Source organism: Vicugna pacos, chromosome 7, assembly GCF_048564905.1.
Source record: "Vicugna pacos chromosome 7, VicPac4, whole genome shotgun sequence".
In the NCBI taxonomy this organism is placed as follows: domain Eukaryota; kingdom Metazoa; phylum Chordata; class Mammalia; order Artiodactyla; family Camelidae; genus Vicugna; species Vicugna pacos.
This window is the reverse complement of record NC_132993.1, coordinates 67,251,158-67,265,878: the sequence shown is the minus strand read 5'-3', so window position 1 is coordinate 67,265,878 and position 14,721 is coordinate 67,251,158. Positions and strand designations below refer to the sequence as shown.

Here is a 14,721-nt window from a genome sequence, read left to right as displayed (position 1 = left end):
GTAGCACTGGGTTCAAATCCCAACTCTGTCATCTTCAGGCTTCGTCTTCTTGGTTAAGTGACTTGACTCTGTGCTTTAACTTTTCCATCTGTAACAACAGTACCTACTTTCTGGTGTTGCCGTAAGGCCTATATATTCCAACCATTGGAAACTGCTAAAACAGTGTCTGGCTCTTGGTAAGCACCACAAAAGTGTCAGTTATTATTTTTATTATTTGTTGCTTTAAGTATTATTTTACATATTCATCAGTCTTCCATATAGGAGTCCTGATATCTGGCCAGATATTAGCAAAGGAAATTTAAAATACATAGTTTACTAATATTGTCAGCTTCCTATAATGAGAAAAAAGAATGTGGGTGAAGAATTTCTGTTTAATTGTTCTCAGTGAAAAAATATGCTCAACTTTTATTCTGTTGTGATGCCTGTACATATGTAATGTCAATTAATAATTTAAACTTATATAATTAATATTTCATGGGTTATAGCTATGGTCAATCACTAATAATTTCCAATTATGTGTAACTTCAGTAAATATTTAATATCTTTAGCCAAAAATGATTCGGGTAGAGAGGAAGACAGCATTGGCAATAGAAGTAGAGTTTATTTTGAAGTGAAAAACTCTCCATGTATTCAGCAGAATCGACCATTAAATATAAAAAAGCAATCAGCTTTAAATTGCAGCAATACAGCCCGAGTGATGGCTCTGCCAGCACTGCCATTACCAGACACTGACTGGTGACGGTGTTCCCTTGTGTAGAAGTCTCTGCTGCTCACAACACACAGCCACCATCTCATCTTTAAAGTCACTGTGGGAGACTCTGGGAGTTGGTCTCCAACTCTACAAGGTTCCTTCAGGGCTTTGAAGACTTGTTTACTATATAAGGGTATTTTTTTGTTGCAAGTAACAGAAAACAGAACTTATGTTGCCTTACACATGTTTTGGTTCTTGTTTCTTAAACAACAGCAGGTAGGCATGTTTAATCACCCCTTCAGCTCCACTTCTCTTTGAATCATTCTGCTCGGGTCTCATCTACATACACTTCCAGCCTGGGGTCTACCATGCAGCAAATTGGCTAAAACAGTATCAGGTCCCACCAGCCACATAGCACATCCTCTAGAAGACAGAAAGCCTCTCTTCCCCAACCAGAGATCAAAAGCTCTGAGCTTCACTCAGAACTAACTCACACTGCAAGCCCATCCCTGATCAATGACTCTGCAAGAGGGGTGTGATTTTTCTGAGTGAGTGTGTGCCTACTACATAACGGAGCAAAGACAGAGCAGATGATAAAGAGGCAACCAATTTGCCTACTTATTTTTTATGTCAATGCCACCATTTCCACAGTTTAATAGAGTTACGCCTCTATGAATATTATAGGCCAAAGAAGTATTTTAAGTCTGATGTGATTTCAGATTCTAACCAATCACTGCAAATTAAATAGCAGTACCCCCAAAATATGTTTTTTTTTCCTCTGATAAATAAAAAGGATCATTTCAACACTGCTATTTTTCAGTTAGCCACTATTCTGGAGTCAGGCTTGAGATTCCCATTCCTATCAAAAGCATCATTTCATTATATTTTACACAACTAAACCATCATCAGTAAGACAAACACAGAAGCATTGTTTTCACAAATGTCATTAAGGCTCCAGCTGGGGCAGCTGCCCAGTTTGACTCTAGGCTATTTTAGTCCAAACTCTCATATCTAGTGTTACATGGATTAGTGACTGTTCAGATAATGGAATGATATTTTTCACCTATGTTTATCAAAGGCTAGAGTAGGAATTTAAATCTATAATAATGATACAACGCAAGAATACTTGTTTAATAAATGCTAATGATTCCAAAAGACATATATTCTGGTCTTTATTTTTTCCAAAAAGGGAAATTTTTGCCTGTGTCATCTTTTTAAAATACTCTAGAATTCCTTAATGTTTAGGCTGAATCAAGAACGTCGTATTCAAGAAAAAAAATAGTCTTTACAGCACCTTCAAAGTTTGAGTTGTGGAAGTATGTTATCCAAAAAAAAAAAACTGGCTTTTCATGTAACTTTCTTTTCACGTGTTTCTTGGAATAATTCACCATCCATCCATGCTGATTTTTGTGAGGTGCACTAAACTGGTAAAGTTAAAAGAGATTTATGTTTTTAAAGGTCTAGAACTTGCTGATTTAAAAAATAGCAATTTAGATATAAGCTACTTTGCTGCAAGTGACTGCTGTGATTTCTTCTTGGAATTTCTGACTCTAGATGCTGCGCGCTCTGGTTTTTATGCCATTATTTTTGTAAGTAAATGTGACATATTCTCATTTAGATCTGTTCCTCCAATTTTGTAGAGTTGCTCTCTAATCCAGTTTACTCTATTGATAAATGACTTTAACTTTTCTCTAAGTTTCTGAGCAGCATGCATATCAGCAGGTAATTTCTCCCAGCTGGTGTCTGATATGTGGATCGCATGAATTTTTTTCCCCACATCTACACTAAAGTCAGTTTGTTAAAAATATCTGAGCTACCCATATTTCTGATGCAATAGCAGGACCTTTTTGAGTATGGCCACTAAAATTTCTATATTGCCTCTGCTGCATAAGAAACATCCATAGTGGATCAATGATAATTTATAATTTGCATTTCTGAAAAAAAGGACTAGAAACTAGACACTTGTGAACAAACCTATACACAGAACTAGGGATTGTGAATGATACTTTACAATGTTCTAGCCCACAAGTAATTCAAAAGCATTTTAGTAAATAACTTAACCATGTTTTGACATAGTTTTTATGCCAACATCTCTTTTCCCACTCATCTTCCATAGTTTGCATTGCTAATTAAAACAAAAGATTCAAATAGCATGTGTACAGCTCTCATGGAAGGAAGGCTCTATGAGGCCCTCAATGACCCCAACTTCCGATATTTACAGTGTTGTGTAATTCCTTCCCCTGAGTATGAGCCATCTAGTGACTTGCTTCTAATCAATATAACATGGCAAAGGAGACAGGATGTCACTTCCACGATTAATTTATATAAAATTGCGACTCCTGTCTTGATATCAGACCCTACAGCCTTCTTGACTTACCTGCTTTGATGCAACAAGCTGCCATGTTGGAGAGGCCAACATGGCAATGAATTCAGAGTGGCATCCAAACAACAGCTAACTAGAAAGTGAGGCCCTCATTTCAAATCTCAAGGAAGCAAATTCTTTCAAAAACTGCATGAGGTTGTAAGTACATCCTTCTCTGGTTGAGCCTTTACATAAGATTGAACCCTGGCCAACAACTGCAGCCTCTGAGAATCCCCCTGAAAGAAACCAGGCTAAGCTATGCCCACACCTCTGACCCACTGAAGTTATGGAATAACAAATGAGTGTTGATTTAAGTCATTAAGTTTACAGTGATTTATCATACACCAACAAAAATTGAATGCTGTTGCCATAAACAAGTTTGAGAAAAATCAAAACTAATTCTGTGCACTTTGGTGTAGCCATATGGAAAACAGTATGGAGAGTTCTCAAAAAACCAAAAACAGACTTACCATATGAACCACCAATCCCACTCCTGGGCATATATCCAGTAGGAAATCTAATTCAAAAGGATACACACACCCCAATGTTCACAGTAGCACTATTTACAACAGCCAAGACATGGAAACAACTTAAATGTCCATTGCCAGATGACTGGATAAAGAAGCTGTGGTATATTTATACAATGGAATACTATTCAACCATAAAGAATGACAACATAATGCCATTTGCTACAACATGGATGGACCTGGAGACCATCATTCTAAGTGAAGCAAGACAGGAAAAGAAAGAAAAGCATCATACAATTTAGTTGTATGTGGAATCTTAAAAAAAAAATGAACAAATGAACTTATTTACAAAATTGAAACAGACTCATATAGAAAACAAACTTATGGTTACCAAGAGGAAATGGGGGTGGGAAGGGAGAAACTGGGAGCTCAAGATTTACAGATAGTAACTACTATATATAAAATAAACAGATTTCTTCTGTATAGCACTGGGAACTATATCCAATATTTTGTAGTTACCTATAAGGAAAAAGAATGTGAAAACGAATATATGCATGCATATGTATGACTGAAACATTATACTGTACACTAGAAACTAACATTATAACTGACTATAGTTTTACTATTATTATACTATTTTTTTAAATTAAAAAATGAATGAATAAAAATAAATTTACTGATGTTGAAAAAACTAATTCTGGATAAGCTCAAATAATAATGGAAGAGTAATCAAATACATTAAAGAACAATCCACTTATTGTAGTACTTACAGGGTCTTTACTCAGTATTTTTTTTTTTTTTTTTTTTACAGAAGGAATGAATAGCATTGGATTCTGGTAAGTCAGTGAAGTGGAAAATTTTAAACATTCTTACAAGCTGGTTTCATTCATTCAGCAGTGCACTGAGCACAATTGGCCTCCTGATTGGCACAACACTAGAAACTGGCTGTGTAATGAAGAACAAGAAAGACAGAAAGACAGAAAGCATGGTCCCTGCTCTCATGGAGCTGACATTCTTATAGAAGTACAGAAAAAAGTACACAAACAAGCTGAAAAGAATTTCAGAATGTAAGTTCCAGGAGAGCAGGGATTTATTCCTTTTCACTGCTGCATTATCCTCAACCCCTTCAGTACTGCCTGACCCACTGGAGGCACTCAAATAATATTTGCTGAATAAATAAATAGGAGTTAATGAAATAATGAAAACCAAGATGGTATATACTGTGATCGGTTGACTAGAATTGTTACTTTAGGTGGAGGAATTAATGGGAGCCTTACGGAGCGGCTGATATTTGATCTGAGAGGAATGAGACAGAGCCAGTCCTTTGAAGATTTAAGGAACGAGCATGTCAAAGAAAGAAAGCAACAAGGGCAGAGGCTGAGAATTGCACATACCGCCTGTGGCTGGGGACAGATGCACATGTATGCAAAACAAATCAACCTATCCAGCTACTGAGCCAGTGGCACTGCAAATAAGCTTATTTCCTGAGGAGTCTTTCAGCAAAAGCAGAAAATACCGTTAGAATGTTGAAATGCCCCCAAGAGATTGTAACTAACTGTTCTTTGCGAGGGTGATAGGAAACACAGTTAGTGCTTGTTATGGGCTTAACTATTCTCTGATTAAAAAGGTCATTAACATTCTAATTTTGTATACTGAACACTCATTAAAGTTGTACCTTAATCTAAGTCTGTAATTTTATTGTGGTTAATTTACTTTCTCTCCAGTGTAGTCCACCATTCTCATCCATCACTTCCCTATACTTTTTGTAAAAAATCATTTTCTTAATCTAAGAGTCAAATGAGGAGAGTAATTTGACAAAGTTTGGCAATGGAGTTGTTTATTATATTAGAGAGCTTCTGTAAGTCTCAGAATGTTAATCCTAAAAATATTCACATCTATTATCTTTCGTCTTATGCAAGTTTAATGAAAGTTTCCAAAGAATAAGGACATTTTCTAGCAGTTACTTCATCATTTTGAGTTCAGTTCTTCTGTGTAATTCAGTTAGTCATCCGATTATACAATGTATTACATATAATAAATACATAAATTAAGTTCCTGTTTATTCATCTATTCATTACACTAGGATAAGAAAATAGTGGGTTAGATTATACCACATTAGAGTTTAAGCTTCAGATTTTATATATATATATATATATTAATTATGTAGTACACTGAAATTATACTTTGGGAGAATCTAAAGGGTACCTCAAAAAAGAGCAGACATCTTCCAAGCAGCTGACCAGGGTGAGCTGCCAAAATGATAATTAGCAGTAAAGGTATTTAACACTCTTTAATGATTATTTCATGGACATGAGAATATATGTGAACTACATTTTGTCTTTATCACAACAATTAGTACTGTTTTGACAAAGAAGAGGCAAAGTAGAGAGCTAGAAACTCCAAGGCTGAAGCAACCCAGATGGCATCCTCAGTCTCCACTGTAATACCTCTAGATGAGAATCAAATACGGACAAATGAACATTTCAGACATGTGGGACAGGGTGTTAGTTCCTGGTTCAGAAGATTTTTCTAGCATTTCCCTTCACATAGCATTTATCTCAGCATCTTGCCAACCTACAGGTACACAATGCTCACTCACCGTGATGGAACCCCTGACCCCCTCTGTAGAATCACTACCAATAACTATTTCTGGAGTCCTCAGGGTAGTTTCATAGTGCTCATGCACACAGTTCCCTCTGTTATCTTAGCATTCCATCATTTTCCTTTCATTTAAACCGTATTTTCTGCTAAGGTTTCAAAGCCTCTAGGGTGAGTTGGAGGCACAAGTTGCTTTTCAAGGCTGCAAACGCTATCTTACTCTGATGCTTGTCCATGAAAATAGGCTTTAGCAAAAAGCTTAAAGTTGTATCTGATTACGGAAAGCGTAATAGAAGGGATAGCTGCTACAACTGCTATTTATAGTGTCTGAATATGGTTCAGCCTTATGCTTGGGCAACTAACATTTGTTCTAGGTTTTAGCAGTGACCCCCAGTGAGGGAAATACCTTTCAAGTTTTCACCCCCTTTTCTCACGTTTTCTCACTCTTAAGAGTTATAAAGCAGTAGTGACTTTGCATTTATCTCTTTCAGAAAATATATGCTTTCTTTGTATGTTTATTTTATCTTCTCCTAAGGGTTCCCATTGTAGTTGACTGGAATAATGTTAACAATGATCTGGGGAGGGTATAGTTCAAGTGGTAGAGCGCATGCTTAGCATGCATGAAGTCCCGGTAACACCATTAAAAAATACATAAATAAACCTAACTACCTCCCTCTCCCCTAAAAAAATTTTTTAAATAATGTAAAAAAATGATCTAAGTGATACATATTATGCAATGTATTTCACCATCACACTCTTCTAATTCTGAAGGATATTACAAAGATCAAGTTTGTGGCTTCACGTCCATGACCTCATAATGAGGTCTTTGTAAGGTCCGTAAGTCCTATTGAAATAAGTCCTGAGAGAGCCCCACCTGCACATTGCTACAGATATAATTGGAAATGCCTAAATACCAGAGATAATATGTTTATTAAAAAATCATAATTTAGATCATCACTCTATAACAAGAAACTTAGATTGAGTCTTTTTCCTTTCAATATTGGAATTGATGCATCCCCAGTTCTGGAATCCAGAACTCAGCCTGTCTTCATCCATCCACAACTATGAATCACTGTAGTCGATCAATCTCACATTTACTATTTCAATGACACTACTGTATTTTTTTTTTAACATACTCTCAGAAACATACCTTTTCCCAGGGAAAAAGTTACTATGTATTGCATACTATTTGATTTAGAGCCATACTGAGTAACAAGTTCTTCTATTTTTTAAGTTGCTTGAAAAAGAAATCTTTATCCAAGAAAGGTAAATGTTAAAATCCTAAAGATAAAAGTGATGATTTAATTTATCCTACAAATAAAATTTAGCTATTGGACTGGAGTGTGTCATTTCAGATAATTTAACTAGCACAATTAATATTTAATAATCTGTTCTGAGGCTTGTCATTTTTTGACCTGAAATCCCAGTGATAAGCTAGGAAACGAAAGAAAATTCAAGGTAATGCAGTCAATTATTTGGATATGAAACGAATATGAATGTCATTATTCTCATGATTGGAGGCTAAGAGAAATTTTTAAGGAAGCAGGGCATCTATATTTCTACCCTGAGGTAGGTCTATACAGTAATGCACTGTCCTGATTCTGAAAATGACACTGTTGACCCATTCCAAGTGAGTTATTGCAGTATTTTTCCATTAGCAGTAAGGATTTTTCCCTGTTTTACCTCTCTTACCCAATATCGATGTACTGGATCAGATCAAAGGTCTACATGCACCAAAATCAACTGACCCTCCCAGCAGGGAACAAAGATAAAATCAAACTCCAAACCACATTAGAACAGTGACCTAGCAATGTACCGACATATACGGAGTCTAAGTTAGAAGTTTCACTTAATTGGTGTAAAAAAATTAATACTATCAATGGGACAAGAGCTCCACACTGAAGGATTTGAGGTCAATAAGTAACACTCCATTTCCCTCTTACATGTAGAAACAATGAGAAATACAGAAGTCAAACAGAGAGGAAAACGGCAGAGATGTGTGGTGTTTGCAACAGACTTGCTAATGTTTCACCCTCATTAACCGATTCAGTTCCCAGCAGAAGCTAAAACAACCTAGGTCACCCATGAAAGAAGGCACTTTATCACAGAACAGAGAACTCACCAGAAGACATTACCAACAGGGCAGATAGATATAGAGGTGACCAGAAGATGACTATATTAAGTGTCTCAGTTTCTTTTCCCAACTCACCAGCCAAAAATATTACTCCCAATCCCTAGGAAACAGTAAAAGCAGCAGCAGCAAGAAGCTGAAATTGTTTTTCCCATGCAGACCTTTCTTGAAGAGTAAAAAGATAATTCTTTCTCCCTCCCTTTAGCAACATGAGTAGAACATAAATTTTATTGTTCAACATCAAACACAAAATACCATCTTATTTCTGTAGATTCTCAATTGAAACGGTCAGTTTTTTTCTTGAACTTTATTATCTTTTTAAGTATCTCAAACTCAGTCTCAGAAAGGTGACACATCTGATTATATCCCTACAGAAATCCCAGAAAATAACTACCTCATGACAGAAATCTGCCCTTAGTTGATACAGACTGACTTTAAAATTCATATGGGTTAAAGGAATACTTTTATTTATAGAATAATTATAAAACCATATATAAGAGACAAATCAAGTTAAAGGATTTGTAATTGTAGTGTTTATCTACCTGAAAAAAAATCCCCTTAATTCAAACACGGCCTTTTATAAATATTTGATTATAAATTTTTCATGCGAATTATAGTATTTTAAGTTATACCATGTTCATCAGAACATTTAACAATAACATTAGAAGTGTTAATGTCATGTTTTCACACATTTTCTCCAAAAGCAGTTTGAAATTTATATATTTTCTCAAAAAAAAAAAAGCCTAAATCTATTTCAGATTGATATTTCATTGAGTATTATTTAAAGTGAGTCTAAGTAACTTGATTTTACTACCAATCCTGTGAACACGAAGGGTGAGGAGGGGAAAAAAAGGCTTGACTCTCAGCTTGTTACCTTCCAATCATGTATTTAAACTTTATATTTTGCATTATGCTATCCAACTGTTTGGCTATCTCTCCATAGATCACCGAAGACAGAGACATACATACACAAAGTATGAGTGGAGTAAAAGGATTGTTTACCAGGCATGACTCCTTTGCTATCCCAGTTCCTGAGGAATATGTCACAGTGAGGGTTACCAAGTGACTATTAATCATACTTGTCAGACTGTCTTTAGAGGCACCTAATTTAACCTGACGTATTCAGGAAGGATCAGGAAAACCAAAGTATTGTATGGTTCATACTGCTTTGCAAATACATCAGTTTTTATAAAAATAATTTTATCTTATATAATTTAAATATATTTTTGTCAAAACATCACAGCTGCAAAATTATCTGATTCAATTTTTGGAAAATATCTTCTTTATAAACTAAGAAACAAAACTAGTTTTCACTTTCAAAATAATCAGAAAAATTAGACTCATTTTCACATAAAATTAATTTTCTTCTGATAATAAATCTCTATTTTCTATCTCTTCTGAGGTCAGTTTTATCAATTACATTTTCCAATTGACTATAATTCATGAATAGTTATGCTACATTTTTAAGTAAATCTTTTTAATCTAAATTTTGAAATGTAAACATTACTATCATGGAACGTGCTTTTGCCTCTTTTCTTTACAGTGTGTGATCACTCACAGGCCCAACTGTAACTTCATTACATCTGCTAACAAAAGCATCCTTTCCTTGGGACCAAGACCTCTTGTCATACTGAGCCTAAATTTTGGGGATATGAAACCAATTCCCCAGGTGAATCACTAGGAGTAACTGGACCTAGGCAGTCTAACTATCAGAGACACAGCACCTTATTTGGCTATTATTTCAAAGTATATGCCTAAGCTGCATCCTCCTCTGTACCTGGGCTCATTTCAGTGTTTTATCAGGTCCACAGCTACAGGGTGATATAGATATGGTCATGTGCCCACTGTCAGACCTTCCTTGCAAAATGGGTCACTTGATCTTAAATGATGTCATACAGGGACCCATAATGATAAAGAAAACATTCAGAATGTCTGAGCCATCAGATTGTGGTGCCAACTGAGGCACCACAGCAAGGAAAACAAACTCATACCCAGAATACATGTCAATCACAAAAAGACAAACACCTTCTCCAAGGCAGAAGGGATGTGGTAAAATCTACTAGCCATAGAGAGTTGGCTGGTCTCCTCAGCATCCTCTAATGCTGAATGCTGACAGGTCAACGGTCAGCTACAGTGATAGCTAGATGAACCAAACCTGTGATAGGGAACTCAGGCTCTGGGCTTAAAAGCAAAGTCTCCATCTGCAACCAGAAATCACTCCGGTCATGGTCCTGTAACACAATCACTGGGGTGTTTACAGACAGAGGCTGGACAAATCATACAACCAGCTGGTTGCTCAGTGCCACCCTGTACTGAATGCTATACCACAGGCACCGCTGTGAGCACAAAACTCTGTAAGCTTTGAGCCACTCCCGTAAGCCTATCCTTCCACAAAACTCTGTCTCCATTGTCTCAACCTTTTCCTTTCTGGCTCCTGACTAACTTTCCACATCAAGTAAAAGATCAAGTATATTACTCAAGATAATCTCAGTGGAAGGATTTCCCTTCAACACTGCCCTTAAGGCCACACCTGCTGTAACACAGCTGCTGTCCATTTTTGGCTCACACCAACTTGTCAAAGTTAACCCATCTATAAGCCAGGCCCCTGTATATATCCTCCGGTCATAAAAACCCATCACAAGGTGTGAGCATGAGCAGAACATCAGCCCCCTAAAAAATCAATCATTGCAGCAGTTTCTTAAGTCTTAATATGGTGTGTCTCAGTCTCTGGAGCATACGTATTTTAACAAAATCCAAAGCACTTCCTGCTCCCCTAGTATTATTAATATGTTGTTATCAATTTACAATGAATGAGCATGATGCTCTGTGTAATGTCTAAATCAGTATCATCCAATGGAAATACAATGGGAATGTATAAATAATTCAAAGTTTTTCACTGGTCACATTTTAAAAAGAAACAAGTAAAATCCATTTTAATAATAATATCTATGTATTATTTAACCCAAGATCCAAAACTTATTTGAAAATATAATTACTATAAAAATATGAATCAGGTATTTTACATCATTCTTTGGTACTAAGACTTCAAAGTCAGATACGTATTTTACACAAATAGCACATTTCAGTTTGCATGGTCCACATTTCAAGTTCTCACTAGCTACACGTGAACTTTCACTTTGGGCCAAGGAAGAGCAAGGACCAGAATTCCCTCTGGTCAACCAAAAAACTAGGCAAAATATGGGGAACAGTAGTTTTTAAGACGCTGTCCATTAGTGAAAAAAGGACAGGGATCACTTAGAGACGGGAAACAAGTGAGGTTAGCCCTATGACTGTCCCAGCCGACTGACTTAAGAGAGTTTCCAAGGAGAGGGGATCCAAGGGGAGTTCAGCAGACTTCCTAATTTCAGGAGGGGGAGCCTAGAGTCCAAGGAGATCAAGGCAGTTACAAGCCTTATAAAAGAGAACCAGAGAAGAGAACGGTCCACAGAAGGAGAACCCTAGGGATATTCAATGGATGAGTACATGGGTGTAAGGAAATTAGGTAAGTCGGACAAATAACCATAGGAAAGGATTAGAGAAAACATACACTCACACAAACCCAGAAATAGTGATCATTTCCATCAGTCATACTGGAAAATCTCAAGATTTAATGGGCATCAGGAGGAATATACACATTAAGTGTCTGGCCTCAGTAGTGGGTAATAATTAGGTCTAGAATAGACACTGCTGTCGTCCCTCCTCAAAAAATCTGAAAAGTAAGACCCAAAAGGATCAAACTATTTCCAAATAACTTAGCTGCATCCCAGAATAAAAGTCAGGAATATTTACAGGACTATGAAAATATATAGCAAACAAATTGGTAAAATCCACAACATCTGATCTCCAATCAAAAAAATATATATGTATGTACATGTATACCTGAATCGCTTTGCTGTACACCTGAAACTAACATTGTAAGTCAACTACACTTCAATAAAATATAAAATTTTTAACGTAGCTTGGAAATTAGCAATAAAATATGTCCCAACATGAAAAGAAAAATTAATCAATTGACGCCAACCCAGAATAGACACAGGTATGTGTTAACAGACAAAAACATGGGAGCAGTTACTATATTCTGTAAGTTCAAAAATGTAAGAGAGAAAGACTTCCAATTTCAGATCCAACAAACAAAAAGCTTAGAGGTTGCCACTTCTGTTCTTAAAACAAGAAAAGCTGAAACATAGTGAAAAAAATCTATGACCTGTCTTGCACATTAGAGAACAGAGGTCACAGGACAAACCATCACCCTAGTCTGGAGAGACAGGTACACACAGAGACACAACACCTGAGCTCTATGCACAGGGAGAAATTGCTAGAGCCATTAACTTGTAGAAGCATTTAAGTGGTAATTTTGATGAAATGCTGGAGGCTGAATGAGGACTAGTAAGAGACCCTGAATCTCCTTGGGGTATGATCCTGCAGGATCTCACATTTTTATAGGCTTTCTCTGCAGGGACTTACCAAGTCTCATTGTGAAGAGTAGAGAAAGATCTCTTTGTGGCTCTGGTAAGGGTTGGGGAAGGTAACCACTGTGAAATACAGGCAGAGCCTTCTATCAGAGGTCTTCTGCCTGAGAATAAGCACTTTGCCACAACATAGCTCTAAAATCATATGCTGGCGGAGGGGAAGGAAGTATTCCCTACTCCAGCCCTCTCCAGCCTTCCTGTTTCATCTAAGGGGATAAGTGGAAAATAAAGTTAACACAAATCAGAACACTGAAGCCAAGGAAAGGAGTAGGAGGTAGTAGGGGAAAAAAGCTCTGTCACTCAAACAATTGTGAAGACCACAGCCCCAAGACAGGTCCATCAAAAGACTGAGATGTAATTGGAAGGTTATACGCTGCTTCCCACACATACACACCTTACATCAGGCTCCAGTATAATAACAATAAATTACAGCTAAACAATCTGCAAGATTCAGACTCTCTCCAATCAAGAGCACATAAGGAAGGCCAACGTCAAGAGGAAAGGAAACAAGGACACTACAAGGAAAACAAGGAATCGAAGCCTCTGGAACCTATAGCTACAACAAACATTAACTACAGCCCCACTCCCAGCCGTATTAACACCAATCTTCAATGCCAATCTGCCTCAGTTCTTACCACTTAATATAAGATGTCTGGCTTTCAACAACAACAACAAAATGACAAAGTATGTCAAAATTAGGGGGAAAAAAAAACTCTGAAGAGACAAAGTTAATCACCATAACCAGACTCAGACATGACACAGATGTTACATACTGTGTGATTTCAATTGTACAATATTCTGGAAAAGGCAAAACTATAGAGACAGTAAAAATATCACTGATTGCAGGTGTTCACCGAGATGGAGGGAAGGATGAGAGAGTGAGGCACGGGAGAGCTGCAGGGTGCTCAAACTGTTCTGTGTGATATGGTAATGCTGGACATACAATAGCGTTCGTTTGTCAAAGCCCGTAACATTTTACAGCAAAAGAAGCACATTTAAAGTGTGAAAAACTTTATAGTATGTTTTGGAGGTTAAGGGGTCCCAGAAGATGATACAGGCTGTGATGACACAATCTCATCCTATTACAAAGGTATGAGGCAGTGTAACTGGAAGGACAGATGAAAAAGATTCTGACCAAAGATAGTTTGAAGATGAGTCAAGACTGCAAGAGCAGAGGTGACAGAAACTGCATGAGCACTCTACACCAGCTCCTAAAATTATTTCTCATGGGAGTACAGGTTTACAATTCTGAAATGACTATACCTGCATCTGAGCTGTACAATGAGGTCCATCAGTGGAGGATGATGGGAGCAAGATCTCACTGGTGGAGCACAAATTTGCAGATAAGCAAAGGGAGGAGGCTAGAATGATCTATGTAGTAAATGATTAGAGTTAGACAACTCAGTATTAACTTATGGTTAGCTTAATAGAGACACAGATGGAAATATAAAAACACTTATAGATATGTGTACATTACAGGTTTGTTACCACATGAATTTTCTTGCTCGGTCAACTGAGAGGTCCCACAAGCAATGTCACTCTACAGCAGCAAACACATCTAGTCCCTAGATCTTAGTTTCTAATAATATCCCCCTTTAAGAGGAACTAGGACTCCTTAGAGTAATGTCTGATGCTAGAGCTCAGGCAAAGAATACACAAGATGCTGCTGGAGCACTGTATACTGCCAGAGACTAAGAAAATTATAAAACAAAAATCCACAATGATGGGGATATCGAAGAGACACAGGAGCTAACTTAAAGAATTCTCAATAGTCAAAGCTAAAACAATTGGAGCAACAAAATAAAATAGCATTGTATTATAACTCAAAGTATAAAATAAATACCCAGGGGTCCATACTGACATAAATAAATGCTTCAACAAATAAATAGGAGAAAATAGACAAGTCTCCAAAGAAGAATTTCAAATAACTTATGTATATACCTCACCTTCAAGGGAAAGGATATAATTCCTTTCTCCTTAAGTGTCGGTTGTGTACAGTGACT

General features: G+C 36.8%; 1 protein-coding gene and 1 long non-coding RNA gene across 13 annotated transcripts in view; one reads left to right on the top strand and one right to left on the bottom strand.

Annotated features, from left to right (window-relative positions):
• The window catches only part of ELAPOR2 (endosome-lysosome associated apoptosis and autophagy regulator family member 2), a 660,265-nt gene that overhangs the window by 134,653 nt on the left and 510,891 nt on the right, over window positions 1-14,721 (bottom strand). The window lies entirely within an intron of this gene.
• Window positions 3,752-5,200, top strand: LOC140697577 (uncharacterized). The gene is made up of 3 exons (XR_012074729.1): window positions 3,752-3,824; window positions 4,332-4,356; window positions 4,773-5,200. It is a non-coding gene; the product is annotated as an uncharacterized lncRNA (long non-coding RNA).